General features: G+C 44.8%; 1 pseudogene; it reads right to left on the reverse strand.

Moving 5' to 3' along the window:
* Nucleotides 1-6,446: 6,446 nt before the first annotated feature.
* Nucleotides 6,447-7,230, reverse strand: LOC100458026 (small ribosomal subunit protein eS4, X isoform-like; annotated as a pseudogene).

The raw sequence follows: 7,230 nt of genomic DNA on the forward strand, positions 1-7,230 counted from the left end.
GAGATGCAGAAACGGGTTCAGAGAAAAAGATGAGTTTAGAAACGGGCCTCTGGACGGAACTGTGGGCGAGGGGTGGGGCCCATACTTGGGGGCGGTTTAGAGGTGGGACCGGGCCTAGCCCGCCTTTCAAGTGGCCAGACGGGCTGGAAAGGCGGGGATGGGGGATGGGATGCACCCCAGAGGATGGTCCTCCAAAGCTTATCCCAGGCGGGCTCAGTGGCTCACGCCTGTAATGCCAGCACTTTGGGAGACTAAGGCAGGTGGATAGCTTGAGTCCAAGAGTTCCAGACCAGCCTGAGTAAAATAGCAAGACAGTGTGTCTTTCTTTTCTTTTCTTTCTGTTTTTTGTTTGTTTGTTTTTTTGAGGCAGAGTTTTGCTCTTGTTGCCCAGGCCTGTGCCCGGCTCGACCCTGTCTCTATTAAAATAGATATTTAAGGCCAGGCACCAGTGGCTCACGCCTGTAATCCCTGCACTTTGGGAGGCCAAGGCGGGTGGATCACCTGAGGTCGGGAGTTTGACACCAGCCTGGCCAACATGGTGAAACCGCGTCTCTACTAAAAATACAAAAAATAGCTGGGTGTGGTGGCAGGCGCTTGTAATCCTAGCTACTCAGGAGGCTGAGGCAGGAGAATCGCTTGAGCCCAGGAGGCGGAGGTTGCCGAGATTGGGCCACTGCCCTCCAATTTGGGGGACAAGAGCGTGACTTCGTCTCAAAAATATATATATATATATGTGGTGTGTGTGTGTGTGTGTGTGTGTATCTATATAAAGCTTTTTTGTATGCCGCTCCTCATGTTCCTGGAGACTTTCCATGATTCTTCCATATTAAACCTGCCAGTGATAGACCAGTGAATGGCATGGTCTGTCTCTTCCATTCGGTCATTCTTTCTGTAGGCCTTTCTTTTTTCTTGTTTTTTTTTTTTTTTTTGAGACGATCCTCTCTCTGTCCCCCAGGCTGGAGTGCAGTGATGCAATCTCGGCTCACTGCAAGCTCCACCTCCTGGTTTCACACCATTCTCCTGCCTAGCCTCCCAAGTAGCTGGGACTACAGGCACCCACGACCACACCCAGCTAATTTTTTTGTATTGTAGAGACGGGGTTTCACGGTGTTAGCCAAGATGGTCTCAATCTCCTGACCTCATGATCCACCCACCTCGGCCTCCCAAAGTGCTAGGATTACAGGCGTGAGCTACCGGGCCCAGCCTATTTTTTCATTCTTTATTTTATAGAACCTGCTGTTTCCATTGCGTTTTCTTTTTACTTTTTTTTTTTTTTTTTTTGAGACGGAGTCTCACTCTGTCGCCCGGGCTGGAGTGCAGTGGTGCGATCTCAGCTCACTGCAACCTCCGTCTCCTGGGTGCAAGTGATTCTCCTGCCTCAGCCTCCCAAGTAGCTGGGATTACAGGTGGCTGCCACTATGCCCAGCTAATTTTTTCTATTTTCAGTACAGAGGGCATTTCACCATGTTGGCCAGGCTGGTCTCAAACTCCTGACCTCGTGATTTGCCCGTCTCAGCCTTGCAGAATGCTGGGATTATAGGTGAAAGGGGCCAGCCCCTCTACACCTGTGGGTATTTCCTCATCAGGTGGGATAAGAGACTGAGAAAAGAAATAAGACACAGAGACAAAGTATAGAGAAAGAACAGTGGGCCCAGGGGACTGGCGCTCAGCGTCCAGAGGACCTGCACTGGCACCAGTCTCTGAGTTCCCTCAGTATTTATTGATTACTATTTTCACTATCTCAGCAAGGGGAATGTGGCAAGAGAACAGGGTGATAGTGGGGAGAAGGTCAGCAAGAAAACATGTGAGCAAAGAATCTGTGTCACAAAGAAGTTCAAGGGAAGGTACTATGCCTGGATGTGCACGTAGGCCAGATTTATGCTTCTCTCCACCCAAACATCTCAGTGTAGTAAAGAATAACAGAGCAGCATTGCCACCAGCATGTCTCACCTCCAGTCACAGGGCAGTGTTCTCCTATCTCAGAAGAGAACAATGTACAATCGGGTTTTATACCAAGACATTCCGTTCCCAGAGGCATTCAGGAGACAGAGGCCTTCCTCTTTTACTAATCCTCCTCAGCACAGACCCTTCACGGATGTCAGGCTGGGGGATGGTCAGGTCTTTCCCATCCCACGAGGCCATATCTCAGGCTGTCTCAGTGGGGAGAGACTTCGGACAATACCCAGCTTTCCTGGGCAGAGGTCCCTGTGGCTTTCCGCAGTGCATTGTGTCCCTGGTTAATCGAGAATGGAGAATGGTGATGACTTTTACCCAGCATACTGCCTATAAACATATTGTTAACAAGGCACATGCTGCACAGCCCTAGATCCCTTAAACCTTGATTCCATACAATATGTTTTGTGAGCACAAGGTTGGGGCTAAAGTTACAGATTAACAGCATCTGAAGGCAAAACAATTGTTCAGGATACAGATCAAAATGGAGTTTCTTATGTCTTCTTTTTCTACATAGACACAGTAACAGTCTGATCTCTTTCTTTTCCCTACAATAGGCATGAGCAACCACGCACGGCCACATTTTCAATATAATAATACTTTCTATAAATCTTGATTTTTTTTCTTCATTAAGTACGTATTTCTGGCTGGGCACGTTGGCTCATGCCTGTAATCTCAGCACTTTGGGAGGCCAATATGGGAGGATTGTTTGAGGCCAGGAGTTGGAGACCAGCCTGGGCAACACAGCAAGACCCCATCTCCTTAAAAAACAATAAAATTTTTTAAAAATTCCTTTTTACTTTGTCTTTTCTTTTTTTTTTTTTTTTTTTGAGATGGAGTATCACTCGTTGCCCAGGCTAGAGTGCATTGGCACGATCTTGGCTCATTGCAACCTCTGCTCCCTGGTTCAAGCAATTCTTCTGTCTCAGCCACCCAAGTACCTGGGACTACAGGCACGTGCCACCATGCCCAGCTAATTTTTGTATTTTTAGTAGAGATGTTTCACCATATTGGCTTGGCTGGTCTGGAACTCCTGACCTCATGATCCACCCACTTTGGCCTCCCAACGTGCTGGGATTACAGGCTTGAGCCACTAAGCCTGGCCAAAAATATGTATTTCTATTGTTATTTTTCTGATCTTACCACATGGGCCAGGACCACATTTCCTACATTGTAAAATAGCACTGATACCAGATATTTTCCTCAAGTTTATTCAGAAATGTAACATAATCCCAATAAAAATACCAAAATTTTTTCTGGAGTTAGGTACATTGATACTAAAGGTTTATATGGAAAAAGAAAACTAATAATAAGCAATAAAACAAAAACAAGGCCGGGCACGGTGGCTCACACCTGTTATCCCAGCACTTTGGGAGGCTGAGGCAGGCAGATCACAAAGTCAGGAGATTAAGACCATCCTGGCCAACATGGTGAAACCGTGTCTCTACTAAAAATGCAAAAATTAGCTGGGCATGGTGGCACATGCCTGTAGTCTCAAATACTTGGGAGGCTGAGGCAGGAGAATCACTTGAACCCAGGAGGCAGAGGTTGCAGTGAGCCGAGATCGCACCGTTGCACCCCAGCCTGGGACAGAGGGAGACTGTGTCAAAAAAAAAAGGAAAACAAAAACAAAAGCAATGATGAGCAGCAGATGTTAAAACATACTATTAACAGTTTTCACACAAGGCAAAGAATTAAATTATTTTAAAATAAAAAAAGGAAAACATTCTATAAAGCCTCTATAATTAAAACTATGTGGTACTAGTACATGAAGCAGAAACAGACTAATAAAATATCTATAAATAGACCCAAGAACATGTAGAAATTTGGTTCATAAATGTGGTATTTTGCTGGGCGTGGTGGCTCACGCCTGTAATCCTAGCACTTTGGTAGGTCAAGGCAGGAGGATCACTTGAGGTCAGGAGTTCGAAACCAGCCTGGCCAACATGGTGAAACCCCATCTCTACTAAAAATATAAAAAATAGGCTCGGCCGGTGGCTCATGCCTGTAATCCCAGTACTTTGAGAGGCCGAGGTGGGTGAATCACCTGAGGTCGGGAGTTCGAGACCAGCCTAACCAACATGGAGAAACCCCCGTCTCTACTAAAAATACAAAAGTAGCCAGGTGTGGTGGCGCGTGCCTGTAATCCCAGCTACTCAGGAGGCTGAGGCAGGAGCATCACTTCAACCCAGGAAGCAGAGGTTGCAGTGAGCCGAGATCGTGCCATTGCACTCTAGCTTGGGCAATAAAAGCAAAACTCCACCCCCCAAAAAAAAGTGGTGTTTCAGATCAATAGGGCAAAAAATGTCATTTGTAATGGAAAGTCTAAGACGGTTAGCCATCAGAGAAAAGATGAAATTAAATCTATACTTCATAGCATATACAATATACTCCAAATGGACTAGTGATCTAAGTGTGAAAAATAAAACCATACATGTATATAAGGTGTTCAAGTGATTTCTTGGCTGAGTAAGGAAAAAGATGTAACTACAAGGTGGCAACAGCATACAAGCTTCATTTGGGATGTGCTTTGACAAGTTAGCAGTTGGAGAGGTAGCAAACAGCAAGAGAGTATCCATAGGCTTTTCTACCTGTGGGTTGCTTCTCAGAAAGGGTGGAAAGGAAGAGAGACTCCCAGAGGAGAAAGGGAATCAAAGACGGGGTTTATAAATAACTAAATGATGATACTCGCCAGACTGGCAGCATATCTTTCAGTTAAAAAGCTCTGAAGGGCCGGGCGAGGAGGCTCACGCCTATAATCCCAGGACTTTGGGAGGCCAGGGGGGCAGATCACGAGGACAGGTGTTCAAGACCAACCTGACCAACATGGTGAAACCCCATCTCTACTAAAAATACAAAAATTAGCCAGGCATGGTGGCATGTGCCTGTAATCCCAGCTACTCAGGAGGCTGAGGCAGGAGAAACATTTGAAGCCAGGAGGTGGAAGTTGCAGTGAGCTGAGATCTTGCCACTGCACTCCAGCCTGGACAACACAGTGAGACTCCATCTCAAAAAAAAAAAAAACAAACAAACAAAAACAGTTCTGCAGGACAGCAGGGGGATGGGATTTTCATGGCCTCTGGAGTTATCTTATCTATGGCTATCAGATATTGGACATAATTTCAGAGAACACAAAGAAGGCACATTCGAAATGGCTAAAAATAGGCTTGTTCAACCTATGTTTCAAACAATCAAGTGTGTTAAAATTGCAGTTTGGCAGGGATTGGCTATTGTGAATACTAGTGAGATAAACATTGGTGTAAAAATATTTCTTTGAGCACTTGCTCTCAACCCTTTTGGATATATATGCCAAAGTGGAATGTCTGGATCATATGGTAATTCTGTTTAATCTTTTTTGTTTGTTCATTTGTTTGTTTGAGATAGGGTCTCACTCTGTTGTCTAGGCTGGAATGCAGTGACGTGATCATGGATCAATGCAGTCCTCAACCTACTGAGCTCAGGTAATCCTCCCACCTTAGCCTCTTGAGTAGCAGGGATTACAAGTGCATGCCACCACCATGCCTGGCTGAATTAAAAAAAATTTTTTGTAAAGATGAAATCTCACAATATGCCCAGGCTTGTCTTGAACTCCTAGTCTCAAGGAATCCCCTGCCCTGAGCCTCCCAAAGTGCTGGGATTACAGGTGTGAACCATCACATCCAGCATGGTTTTGATTTTCATTTTCATGATGTTTAGTGATGTTGAGCATCTTTTCATCAGCATCTTTTCCTGTGTTTATTGGCCATCTGTATATCTTCTTTGGTGACATTATTCAAGTCCTTTTTCTGTATTTGAATTGGGTTTTGTTGTTGTTACTCTCGGGTTCTAGAAATTTTAAAAATAAACTCCGATATTCATCCCCAGTCGGATACAGGACTTGAAAATATTTTCTCCCATTTGTAGATTGTCTTTTTACTCTCTTGTTATTATGCTTTGATGCAAAAAATTTGTATTATTGATTAGGTTCAACTCATAATTTTTCTTGTGTTGCCTGTGTGGTTGATGTCATAACTAAGAAGTCATTTCCAATTCCAATATCATGAAGCTTTCTCACCTATGTTTTCTTCTAATAGGTTTTCAGCTCTAGCTCTTACACTACACTTAGGTTTTTGATCCATTTTTTTAAAAATCATGCCACATTATTATTATTATTAAGATGGAGGCTTGCTCTGTCTCCCAGGCTGGAATGCAGTGGTGCGATCTCAGCTCACTGCAACCTCCACCTCCCAGGTTCAAGTAATTCTCCTGCCATTGCTTCCTGAGTAGCTGGGATTACAGGTGCACACCACCACACCCGGCTACTTTTTGTATTTCTTTTTAGTAAAGACAGGGCTTCACCATGTTGGTCAAGCTGATCTCGAACACCTGACCTCATGATCCACCCACCTTGGCCTCCCAAAGTGCTGGGATTACAGGCATGAGCCACTGTGCCCGGCCATGCCACATTATTTTTCTTTACGTACAAAGATCTAAAATGTCACTCAGGGACCATTTCATCCACCACTCTGTTTGGCCACCAGTCTTTTGTCTGTCTCTTCTGGAATAGTGAGGTGGATACCTTTTCCTCAGGGAAGAGAAATCCATGGTCTGTTGCCCTTGCCAATAACAAAAATGTTGGAAAGTCTAGTGACAAATCTGTTGCCATTGGCCTCTTTCACGTGAACCACGTTGAAAGATCGACGGTGCCGCTCTCTGTTGTTGATCACACCAATTCTTCCCAGGTTAGCACTTCCAGTCACCATACACAGGTTCCAGTGTCAATCTTGATGAAATCAGTAATCTTACCAGTCTCTAAATCAATCTGAATGGTATCATTCACCTTGATGAGGGGATCAGGGTAGCAGATGGCGTGAGCATCAAGAGTAACCAGATGAGGGATTCCTTTTGTGCCCACAAAGATTTTTCTCAGTTTGCACAACATGTACTTGGCCTCCTCAGGTGTAGTACATTGTACAGCAAAGTGACCCTTGGTGTCACAGGTCAGATGGAAATTCTCTCCCATCTTGTCAATGTTGATGACATTCATGAATCCAGCAGGGTAGGTTATATCAGTTTGGACCTTGCCATCGATCTTAACCGCTGCAGGAAAATCTTTACTTCATCTCCTGTCAGGGCATACTTAAGTCTGTTCCTTAGGAAAATGATGAGGGGTAAACACTCTCTCAACTTGTGGGGACTGGTGGATGGACGAGGAGCAAACACACCAGTCAATTTATCCAACATTCAATGCTTTGGAGCTGCTACCCCCTTCAGATGCTTCTTGGGACCACGAGACAT

The sequence above is a fragment of the Pongo abelii genome, chromosome 20, assembly GCF_028885655.2.
Source record: "Pongo abelii isolate AG06213 chromosome 20, NHGRI_mPonAbe1-v2.0_pri, whole genome shotgun sequence".
Taxonomy (NCBI): Eukaryota; Metazoa; Chordata; class Mammalia; order Primates; family Hominidae; genus Pongo; species Pongo abelii.